A 13,506-nucleotide genomic window follows, 5' to 3' on the forward strand; every position below is an offset into this window, starting at 1 on the left:
GCTCAGTTTCTCAGAACACTAAACACAATTCACAAAACCACACACCCAAAGTGCAAAACACCTAATTTCTCCTGCTAAATGAAGAACTGCACTCAAAACTATATAAACACTTACCAAATGCAAACTTTTGCACCAAATATAACACACTTCATAGTACTAGATTGTTTGACCACCCAACTACACACTGCTGAGCATAATCTAAAGCACTTTCATCTTTTATGAGCTATGCTCTGTACATAGAGGTTTCTGCAGAGAAAGATTGCTTGAGTTTACAGAAATACAGTAAATGAAGAAATACAAATGAGTTGTTGAAAAAAATCATATTTTATTCAAAAATAACATTGTGCAACAATTATCTCAGCATATAGTTACTATGCTTCGGATCTCTCTAAGAGTGATGGCATTGTTTGCCAAAACCCAGTTTGTAACTGCTGCTTCCTGTGCCTCATTGAAAATCCTTAGCTTTCCACCTGCACCTCTTTGTTTCTCAGTCCTTCAGATAAACAACAAAGATATAGTGGTTGGCAGAGATGGAGTACTCGAGTCCTGGACTCGGACTCGAGTGCCGATTTTCGGGACTCGTGACTCGACTCGGACTCGCGCACTGATTGACGCGACTCGGACTTGGACTCGTGAATTCTCGCGCACGATGACTTGGACTCGGACTCGGACTCGTGAATTATCGCGTACGCTGACTTGGACTCGACTCGGACTCGTGAAATGTTCCCCCCACGATGACTCGGACTCGACTTGTACATTGACCTCCGACTTGGACTCGGACTCGGACTCGAGCAAGTTTTCTATGGAGTCTGATGTCCTCTATCCTGGCGTGTGCACCGGCTGCGAGGCGAGTTCACGTACTGGGCCCCGCTATTCCAGTCTAAAGATGTCTAGAGACACACCCTGCATCGTGCTGTATACTTTCACACATTCTGCTTCCACATTGGAAAAGAGCAGCGCAAAATGCTCTATGTGGAAACAATATTGAAGAGAAGGCTCCGTAACACATTACTCTAAACATCGAGTTCAGACATATAGGCTGTCTTGAACACTATCATCAGAGTAACGTGATCTAATCAATAAATAAAGATTCAGCCGATAACACGAAAGCACATGGCTACTTAACATGCAGAATGACGTCATTTTGCATGTTAAGTGGCCATGTGCTTTCTGGGGCTAAATAGAGTGGCGAAGTCACGCCCACTTACTTCCGGGTAATGGGACCTTATTTCGGAAAAATTATGCATTGAAGTCAATGGGGAGAGAAAACTTATCTTTCGATCCCGTTTGAATTGTGCCATGAATTACACATATGATGTTTGTCAATCTTAAAAAATCATTTCCATGTCAAAAAAGTCACAGTTTGTCGTAAAACTGTTGAAATATAAGACTATGAAAAATACGCAACTAGAAAGACTACAAATCCCAGAATCGCGTAAGTGATGTCACAATTGAGACACTACGATATACGTATAATACCGTATATATACGATCGGCTAAGATAAGATAACTTTCACAAGATGCCTGTGTGCTTAGTACCAGGTTGTTATTATACCAGCAATGGGTCTTGCTCGTTCTTTCGCTTCCCGTCTGATGAAAGAGGAGTGTGTGGATCAAGTTAGCTACCTAGCTAGTAGCTAGCACGTTAGTTAGCATTACAGCCTTGTCATTTTTATTAGCCTTAACATGAAGTAACATTAAGTAACCCAAAATGTTAAACAGTAAGAGTAGTAGTCATATTTCGTGAACCCTTTGAATAGTACTGTCACCGGAGTGATCATTCTATAATACACCATTTAAGCCCGGGGGAGAAATGCTAACGCTAACGTTAGCATCGGCGATCTTCTCTACTTCATGCTATCTGCACAAATGGTTGACATTAAACATTAAAACGACCAGGCAGTTCAGAGAGAATCAAAGGAAGGCAGGCAGGCAGCTTTGCATGACATTCTTCAGGACGTGTTTCATTGTGGTGATAGTGAGGGTCGTTGTGTTGACAAGACAGTAGTGACGGCCATCTTGGTGACGTGTGTTGTTGAACAGAGATGTAGTTCATTGAGCGTTTCACACAAACAAATGTGTTACTTCACAGTTTTACGACACATTTTTTTTTTTTTTACTTGCAAAATTATCTTTTAAATTGACAAACATCATATGTGTAATTCGTGGCACAATTCAAACGGGATCGAAAGATAATCTTTCTCTCTCCATTGACTTAAATGCATAACTTTTCCGAAATAAGGTCCCATGGGGCTCAACCGGAAGGGGAGGGACTTCGCCACTCTATCTTCATCAGTAAACCGATTTAACCGGTAAAAGTTCCTTCAAAATAAGAGTCCCGATCTTATTACTATCAAAATAAAAGTGCAAAACGAAAACTTTACCATAGGAAAATATTGGCATACAAATATAATCACTTCTCTAAAAGGTAACTCATTTTAAACATAGTTTATTTATATATAATAATAATAATAATATTAATATTAGTAATAAGCTTTATATTTGTATAGCACCTATTACAAGAATTGTAGCCAAACTGGCTTCACAGCAGTTCAATAGACAGATTAGTATAACATGACAGGATAAAAGCAATGTAGAGGAGCAGCTACATTTCAACAGATATATCCACGAAGATTAATACATGAAGACTTGTGACTCGGACTTGACTTGGAATCTTCTTAGGTGTCTCGGACTTGGACTCGGACTCGAACACAGGTAATGATGACTCGGACTCGGACTCAACTCGGACACTCCTTGGGTGACTCGGACTTGGACTCGGACTCGAACACAGGTAATGATGACTCGGACTCGGACTCGACTCGGACACTCCTTGGGTGACTCGGACTTGGACTCGGACTCGACTACGACTCTCCCTTGGTGACTCGGACTTGGACTCGGACTCGAAGAGTGGTGACTCGAGAGTGACTTGGACTCGTGAATTGGTGACTTGACTACAACACTGGTGGTTGGTCAGTGTTTGTGTTGCATAAAAGTCAGTTTACCACAGTACATTGTGCAGGATTTGTGTACAGTTATAGTATGCAACATGCCAACAATTCAATTACAGTAATGAAGTAAATACGTTTCACACAACAGATATAAGCACTGATATATCATGAATTATGCAGAGCTAAAAACTGGTAACTAACCTGTTTTCAAGTCTAAGTGTCCGGATTACAGAGGCAACAGTAAATCGGCTTAGATTAGGCTGAACCCTCTGTCCAGGGTGTAAGGGAACTCACAAAGTGTCAGAAAAGAAAAATTCTCTCTCTTTTCCTCCGTACCCAAATCTCTAAAAACGGAGCTGATCCAGATTTGCTGCAGATATGACGTAATATCGGAAATGTGGCCTGGCTTTACACCCACGGCCCAATCAGAAACGTTGCTATCAGAAACAATGCGCAACGTGTTTTGGAAGTAATATGGTCTTTGTTTACATTAGCAAGCATCGCTAACACTGAGAGCTAACCTGTACTGGAGAGAGTATGTGTAAAAAAGCAGGAAATAAAAAGCTACTCACCCACATTTTGGTAAACCCACAAGAGCATTCAAGCTCCATACTATTATATTTATGATCCACGCCGTTATGTGATGACTTTCAAAGAGAAAAGCAAGCACACTCGGAATAAAGTATTATTTTCTTTTTTTTTTTAAATGTTTTTCGGATTTCATATCGCATAAACACCATACTGTATCCCAACGTGCATTGCGGCTAAACAATCCAATCACCGAGCTTCTAGCTGAGGATCTTGGGTAATCAGTGCAGTGGGTTAGTGGTGTGTATCGCAATGATGCTTGAAATGTCCCATATAGGCCTACGTCTGTTTCCGGTTATTTTTATTTTGAAATTCAGTTCCTGACGGACGCCAAAAAAGCCAGAGATTATGGAATCAAACAAATAAATAAAAACAAAGATAATTGTGTGTTATTGTTGAGTAAATAACAGTGTGTTATTTAGAAAAGAATAACAAATTAGAAAGAAAAAAAGATTTAAAAAATACAGATTTCAGTATTCTGAGGCTCTGAGCCCCATTTATTTTCCTCACAGACGACAAGAAAAGTCCGACATTATACGAATTAAAATAAAAACAATAATCGTGGCTTGATATTGAGTAAGAAGATGTTTTTATGAACCCCACAGCTTCCGGTCTTCCAAGACCCGACCGGACAAAAATATGTGTTGCAGGCACGAAACATACTACCAATAGAAATACATTGCTTTTAAAATCGTTCTGTGTGACACGAAAAAAAGGGGAAAATCGTGTTGGTGAACACGAATCAATAGATTAAATGTCGAAAATGGTAAAAAAAGTGGATATGTCAGATTTCTGTGTCTTACTTGGAGAACCGTGTGCAGTGCTTTGCAAAAAGTGCCAAGTTGAATTGAAAATAGGGTGCAGAGTGTGAGATTAAATAATTCCGCTTGTGTTAGCAACTGAAAAAAACTGTGATATGATAAACATTGAGAATTCTGTTTTAGATCTGGAGGCCGGTTGCAATATCCTGACTGAGGAGAACCATGGCCTGAAGAGAACTCTGGAAGAATATGGTAGGTACAATGGGAAAGTAAATTCTTTAACTTTAATAAATCCTTTGGGCACATTTTCTACAAGCTGCTTTCAACATTTCCCTGCTTCTTGCTCTTTGGATGACTTATTTAAGGGAGCAAGATGCTTGTCTTAATTTGTGTCTCTCACTTCAAGAAGCCCTTGTTTAAATTATCTTACAACATATCAGTTGCTCTGAATGCTTTGAAGCAACATATAACTGTACATCAGAGTGTACACATTGACTTGAAATGTATATCAAAATTCATTTGAACATCTAACTCAATATCCCTCTCAAAGCGTGTTGTCACTGATTTGGAATTCTTGAAAATAATCGAAATGACAGCTTCACAGTCAAGTTCCCTGTATGCTTTTGATACAGTAATCAACTATGAATAAGAAACAAACACCCATGTCATTGATAGTTAAACACAAAACACAATGGGAATTATGTTTGAGATGTGGTGGCCAGTTGAAAAAACCTGGCTATGAGACGATCTGAAGAAAACTCTGAGAGCCTTGGGTAGGTATGATAATGAAATCTATTGTTCTGCCTGTGGGCCTTTATATCAAAGAGCAAACATTCAGATTTATCATACGGTAGATACCACCTTGGCAATTTTTGTTTTTGCTTAACCATCTGTTAATGTATGTATTGAAGGTCTCCTATCATGCAAAAGGCACTTGTTCATGTCGTTTATACATACATATGTGTCCCCGGGGTGTAAGGGAACTCACAAAGTTTCAGAAAAGAAAAACCCTCTCTCTTTTCCTCCGTACCCAAATTTCTAAAAACGGGGGCACAATGGAGTTGATCCAGATTTGCTGCAGATATAACGTAATATCGGAAATGTGGGCTGGCTATACACCCACGGCCCTATTATGGTACGTCCACACAGCAGCGTTAAAAAAATCTCGGAGGTGGGCGTATCTGAAGCTTGGGGATTTTTTGCGAGCAACGCGACCGACAACCAATCACATGAATCTCCCGCCCCCGACATATTTAAGCAAAAAAGCCCGAAGTAAACTGGATATAAACTCCCCAAACAGGCGAAAACCTACCACTGTCTCTGCCACCTCCCTCCATGCCTGGCTCCTACGGTTTGTATCCCGGTAGGTAAATAGGGACTGGTCATAAAGCACCGGGTGATTCCCTACCGCTATAATTAATTTCTCCTCCATTTTTTGGAATATGAGGAAATGACCTGCGGTATGTCTTTCCCAGCATACACGCGGTTTGATTGGCTAGCGCTTGTACTGTCAGATTTGCATAAACAGGATTTGATTGGCTGATGCTTCCACCTCAGCTTCAAAAGTTGAACATTGCTCAACTTTTGAAGCCTGAGATGCCTGGAAATCTCCACTTTGCTTCCCACAATGCAGTTCGGCGAAAAGTGAGGCAAAGTGACGTCACCCCATTCAAAGTGAATGGGCAGAAGCGTTGGAAGATTTTTTTAACGCTGCTGTGTGGACGGGCCGTTAGAAACGTTGCTATCAGAAACAATGCGCAACGTGTTTTGGAAGTAATATGGTCTTTGTTTACATTAGCAAGCATCGCTAACACTGAGAGCTAACCTGTACTGGAGAGAGTATGTGTAAAAAAGCAGGAAATAAAAAGCTACTCACCCAAATGTTGGTAAACCCGAAAGGGAAAAAGCATTCGAGCTCCATACTGTTTCAGAAATAATCCTTGATGTGGTTTGGAACATAACATGTCGTTTCATCAGCATTTAGCTGAGTATCTGGGTAGAATTCTGAGCAGGCATGAGCCCCCGCCCCCCCCCCCTTTTTTTTGTGATCTGTTTGGTATTTTGAGCAAAACACTTAATAGACGTTTTATATATATTTTTTAGGGCTGTCAGTCGATTAAAATATTTAATCGCGATTAATCGCATGATTGTCCATAGTTAATCGCGATTAATCGCAAATTAATCGCAAATTTTTTATCTATTCTAAATGTACCTTAGAGGGATATTTTTCAAGTTTTTAATACTCTTATCAACATATGAGTGGACAAATATGCTTTATATGTTTGTTTATTATCATTTGAACAATGACACAACAACCTCTGAACATTACAAATATTCGCCTCAATTCAACCTGGAACCGCTCTCATACAATATTACAATACAAAGTGTGTGTGTGTGTGTGTGTGTGTGTGTGTGTGTGTGTGTGTGTGTGTGTGTGTGTGTGTGTGTGTGGAGACTCAGCTCAAGGCATATGCTCGAACGGGAGCTGCCTGGACGCAATCATGTTACGCGCACTATTCGTGCTGAGTGTGCTGACTTTTCGTACAATGTCCCACTGTCTGGCTACCTGCATAAAGTCAAGTGATCGGCGCAGTTGTCGGCGAAATGTCGCTCCTCTGTTTTCATTGAAACAGCTCCTTATATCCGTTAGCGCAGCTAGCTAGCACCAGATGCTAACAACAACAACAACACGTAAGGTGTGCCTCGCTCGCGCGAGTCGCGCCACACATACACACACCCTCCCGGTCCTCCCGATGGCCAGTCCGGGCCTGCCGGTGAGCGTGGAAGTGTGGTCTGCCACAAGCGGAGCGGGGCTGTCAGCATCAGCTTGTAGATGGTATTTTAAACTCGATGCGCTCTGAAACTACGGGGCGGGGCGGCCGAGGACAAAAAATACACATGCGTTAATCGCGTTAAAATAATTAGTGGCGTTAATTTTTTTTTGCGTTAACGCGTTATTAACGCGTTAACTTGACAGCCCTAATATTGTTATATATTTGAGACCTTTAAGGTTTTATCGTTCTTTCTGTTCTCCAATAACAAGGATGGACAGTTTTTCAATGTCCTTCTGTCATGACTTTGTTTGTTGATAATTGAGATTATTTCAGTTCTTTCTTTCATCAACAGCTCACTATTTACAGCGAGGATGGGTTTATTTCAGCGGTAGTTTCTATCGTATTTCTTCCACCATGACGACCTGGCAAGACAGCAGAAGGGACTGTCAGCAAAGAGGTGCAGACCTGATGATTATCAACAGCCAAGAAGAGCAGGTACGAATGTGCATGTGGTTCAAGCCTATTACTCACGGAAGCACGGCATTCGTTTGTGTCGGCGTTTGTTAAAGGCAATGTGAGCGTCCATTCCCATTGGATAACGGAGAATTGTACACCCGGAAGTAAGTATTCCGCTTACTGTCGATTGATTTGACAGTGATATCTCTACTACTCATCAACTCAAAAACACCAGATTATCCTTGTTAATTAAACGACATTGATAGGTTTTAGTGTACAATGCTTTTGTCACGTTTTCCCATTCAATTCTGAGAAACAAGTAGTTTTCTATGAGTTTTGGATGGCCGAAGACATTACATTACCCACAATCCTCTGTAGCAACCATAGACTGTATATTGCAACAGGCAACAGCTTCGGTTCATGTTAATTTACAAACTCTTCAACTACAACCGTAGTTATATTTAAAAACATGTTAGAAGGCCTCACGAAATACTTTAATGTACATTTAAATTAAATGTGAAGGAATGTGTGTATATTAACTGTGGGTTTTTCTCTGGAAGTTTTTCCTTGTACGATGTGAGGGTCAAAGGACAGATGATGCCGTTTTTCTCATACTGATATTCCGCTATGCGCGCTGGGATTTGGTGTTTATGCGATGTGAAATCTGAAAACATTTAAAAGAAATTAAATAATACATTATTCCGAGTGTGCTTGCTTTTCTCTTTGAAAGTCATCACATAACGGCATTGTAATACACGTTTCGGCTGCATTAAATATGACATATCTGCCGTAGTTAACTCTATTTATAGAGCCCTGATGACAAGACTTCTAGACAAACAACATCTTACATTTCTTTTCACACAATACGTCTCCTTGCAGTATCAACACTAATTCGGCTGACTTTTATATTTGATCCAATTGGTAGATAGGCTATATTTACGCCATAACGGTGCACAGCTGATAGAAAGGGACACCTTCTGGTTAAAGCACGTTATTGCATTTTATAATTTTATTATTAGATATTAATAGGAGGATGTGCAAAACAGACAAACTAATAAGGCTTTATTTAAACATTAAAGAATACTTTAGGTTAAGGTCTTCTTTTGAATAAGAAAAAAGCTTTGGGGGTATAGAAGATGAATATGAAGGGATGAAACCCTCTTTGATGGTCACACATGCAGAGCACACAGCACACACAGTGAAATTTGTACCTACAGATAAATATTAAGCCTGACAAAGTACTTAACGTCTAATATATTGCTTTCCTGCAATGTTAACTATGTTTAAGCACTTATTTTAACTGATATTATACATATGTTTTTTACTCTTATAAGATGTATGTAGATAGTATAAGATATGTGCAGAATATGACAATGTAATGGTGGAGGTACACACATATTGATAGATGTCTTGTAATGCACTGTTGAGGAACCTGCGACCCAAGTTTTTAATTCATTGCATAACTACACCGTAGTTGTGTATAATATGATATGTCAATAAACCTTAGAAAATCTTGAAATCTTGAATGGGATGTGCAAAATAGTCATTATATACAGTCTTTAATTAACTATTAGTAGAGAATAACGACGAGTAAAGAATATACTTTATAGGGATCCTATTAATATCTAATAATAAAATTATAAAATGCAATAACGTGCTTTAACCAGTAGGTGTCCCTTTCTATCAGCTGTGCACCGTTATGGCGTAAATATAGCCTATCTACCAATTGGATCAAATATAAAAGTCAGCCGAATTAGTGTTGATACTGCAAGGAGACGTATTGTGTGAAAATAAATGTAAGATGTTGTTTAATTGCTTATATATTTAAGATCCACGTCAAGTTTTCTGTGTTGGTGGCAGTTCCTGTTTGTCTAGAAGTCTTCTCATCAGGTCTCTATAAATAGAGTTAACTACGGCAGATATGTAATATTTAATGCCGCCGAAACGTGTATTACAATGCCGTTATGTGATGACTTTCAAAGAGAAAAGCAAGCACACTCGCAATAATGTATTATTTAATTTTTTTTAAATGTTTTCGGATTTCACATCGCATAAACACCAAATCCCAGCGTGCATAGCGGAATATCAGTATGAGAAAAACGGCATCATCTGTCCTTTGACCCTCACATCGTACAAGGAAAAACTTCCAGAGAAAAACCCACAGTTAATATACACACTTCACATTTAAATTTAAATTGACATTAAAGTATTTCGTGAGGCCTTCTAACATGTTTTTGAATATAACTACGGTTGTAGTTGAAGAGTTTGTAAATTACATGAACCGAAGCTGTTGCCTGTTGCAATATACAGTCTATGGTTGCTACAGAGGATTGTGGGTAATGTAATGTCTTCAGCCATCCAAAACTCATAGAAAACTACTTGTTTCTCAGAATTGAAGGGGAAAACGTGACTAAAGCATTGGACACACACTAAAACCTATCAATGTCGTTTAATTAACAAGGATAATCTGGTGTTTTTGAGTTGATGAGTAGTGGAGATATCACTGTCAAATCAATCGACAGTAAGGGGAATACTTACTTCCGGGTGTACAATTCTCCGTTATCCAATGGGAATGGACGCTCACATTGCCTTTAAGAAACACCGACACAAACGAATGCTTCCATGAGCGTCAAATCCCGCCACAGATGGGAATACATTGCAATCAGTTGAAAGCTATTTGCGTCTGTTTATGAAGCTGAAGGAGCCTAGGAGCGTCCCAACTGCACGACTCGGGACCCTGACCAAGCGTCGCTCCTGGACGTTTATGGAGTGAGAGTGTGTTGATTAAAGCATGGAAACATGTCACAGTGAACGCACAAAATACAAATATGAATCAGAAAATTTGAATAATATGTCCTCTTTAAATTTTAGTTGATTACTGTATGTTTCTCTTTGAAAACAAGGATTTCACAAGACAATACAAAAATATAATGTGGATTGGACTGACGGACAGAGACACAGAGGGAGAATGGAAATGGGTAGATGGGACACAACTTACAACAAGGTAAACGTATTACCCTTTTGTTCACTTTAAATCAACTTTAGTGTTGAAACAAATGGTCCTCGAACCACAGAAGTACTTGAACCTTTTTAGAAAACAACATCATTTTCCAAAAATGTTTTTATTATTGTTGTAATATTATTTTTATTATTGTTGTTTTTTGAACTTTCTAAAACGTGTTGGTTTGTTTTCTGTTAAAGATTCTGGCATTCCGGGGAACCCAACAATTATCAGAAGAGAAATGAAGACTGTGTGAATATAAACTTCCAAGATAACAGCTGGAATGATGAAGTATGTGAAAGTGAACATTTCTGGATCTGCGAAAAAAAAAAGAAGCTCTAAATACTCACTGGGTTCACACCGTAATGACAGCAACTGTATATTGAAGAATATTAAGATATCATGTATTTCCCACCAGCTGAACTGAACCATGTTAAGGCAAAGTGACACATTAGACTGAAATATCCCACGGTGTGTTCTGCTTTAGGCGATAAAAAACACTTTACAGTGGCAATGTATCAAAAGAAAATGTTAAAATGTGACATTATTTATTTGGCGAACATAGCCCAGTTTCAGCAGAAATCTTTTTTCAGGCACTTTATGTGCTGAAGTTTTGTTGCAGGAGAAACCCAGTTGATTGTATATGTTCTTCATACTGATGTGTTTGAGAGAAAACACGCTCATGTTTGTTAGCAGATAATGTCAAATTCTGTATACTGCATATATATAAACGGCACAAAGGCTCTTATGATACAGTATTATGGATTGTTTTTTAGGTTGATTGCAGTAGTAAATATATGTAATAACAGTACAGGTTTGCAGATTATAAGAGATTACTGTAGCTTGACTGACTTCAAACAAATATAATGGCTTTAACTTTCTTTCAAATGTGGCTGAAAATATGGTATTTTTGATGTGATGGAAGTATCCTTCATTACACGTCCAACCCTGTCTCCTAGAAATTACGTTCCCACAAAACTAAACTGCATTCTCAAATACGTTTCGCAAGAAACGTATTTCCTTCCACGTTACGTTTGTTATGAACATATCTTAAATACGTTTATTTTCTACATATCTTCTAGAAACCTATTTTCTCTCATATGACGTTTGTTATGAACGTATCTTAAATACGTTTGCTTTCTACCTATATTTGCCATTTCTTTTCTAGCTTATAATAATGATAATAGTCATTTATTAATATCATTTTAGAGCAAACTTATTTTCGCGCTGGCTGGCGGCTGACTTTTCAGTTGACCAAATCCGTTATTATGCTGGTTAATGCTTAATAATCACAATATTGTTTGTAGTCGTTTCATACAGCATTCTCAATTACGTTTAACAAGAAACGTCTTTTGTCCCACGTTATGTTTGTTCTGAACATACCTTAAATACGTTTGCTTTCTACCTATCTTTGACATTTATTTTCTAGCTTATAATAATGATAATAGTCATTTATAAATATCATTTCAGAGCACACATTTGAAATCGACGATCTGGCTTGATATCCTATGGTTAAATTAAAATCAGTAGGCGAGGCTGTAATTTCGCCAGCTGCGAGGCAGAAAATAATAGTTTTAACATGCCAAAAAGCTGCTGTGTCGTTTATTGCACCTCAAACATTAAAACAAATCCAGAGTTACGTGTTTCTGTACTTCCTCTAAGAAGAAAGGACAGTATACAACAGAAGAGCTCTGTGGCTTCAGGCTGATCGCCGTTCAAATGACAGCTGGTTTCCCCAAAAGTGGGCAGGGCTGTAAAGTGACGTAGGAAAGATCCTCAGCTCGCTGATTGGATGTTTTAGCCGCAATGCACGTCGGGATATGGTGTTAATGCGATATGAAATCCGAAAAAAAATCAGAATTTAGGATGGCCGAAGACACTACACTACCCATAATCCCCAGCTATCGTTTGGGACTACAGTCCCGTTGACAAACCCCGTGATTCATCTTCAAGCTCTGGGATTGGATGTTGGAGTGGCAGTGCGCCAAGGTTACGCCGAGCGCCAAACAGCTCTTTGAAATGGAACGAAACCACGGCAGACTTTCCAAAACTGGACTCGAACGCCCCCCCAGAACTACAGATGCTGGCTATTGTGTTTTGCAACATGTTCTATGGCACGTCTCTACTGGGAATTGTAGTTTTAAAAGACGTTTTCGTTTTTCCCAAAATTAGAAGTTGATTGTATTAAACTGTGTACAGCCCTGGGGCCTCATTTATAAAGGGATATACGCTCAAAAAATGGCGTACGCCAGTTTCTACGCAATGTTTGCGATTTATAAAATACTAACTTGACGGGAAAATGTGCGGTCCTCCACGCAAACTGTAACCCATGCGTACGCACTAAGCACAACAACGGGAGAGACGAGAAACTGCGACACCGTTGGCAGAAGGAAGAATGGAGAGAAATATGTGGAAATAAATAAAATGTTACCTTGTAGTGATTTATCATATGAAGAATTCATTTTCAAACATTGATTAAAGCCAATCTTAAAATGATTAAACAAACGCCTGTTTGAGACTCCTCAGTGCACACAAAAACATAACTTGGGGAAATAAATAAATACGGATATGTTATTTAAAACCACCTCGAATATGTTGTGTTAATGTTATGAAATGTTTTCTCATAAATGATGCGGTAAGCAGGAGGACAGAATAACGTATAAACTGACGCCGTTTTGCATTTCTATAGGTTGTAGATACGAGCATGGTTTTATATACTATCACGTTTAATCGTGTTTTATGCCGTTTGCCAAGACTTGATAAGTCGCTCGTAAAACACAGGAGGTATGGAAACTAAGAACACCATATGCGGTAAATTGTACAGCTAATATAACACAACACATTAGTTGTATTTCCTTTAACTGGTGGATTATGGATATATAGTTGCTGATCGACAGCTGGAACACAAACCACCAAATACAACAAAATAATTCAGATCCAGTCGTCATGACTCCACTCCGGAGGGATTCCCCGATCAT

Source organism: Trematomus bernacchii, unplaced genomic scaffold (assembly GCF_902827165.1).
Source record: "Trematomus bernacchii unplaced genomic scaffold, fTreBer1.1, whole genome shotgun sequence".
Taxonomy (NCBI): domain Eukaryota; kingdom Metazoa; phylum Chordata; class Actinopteri; order Perciformes; family Nototheniidae; genus Trematomus; species Trematomus bernacchii.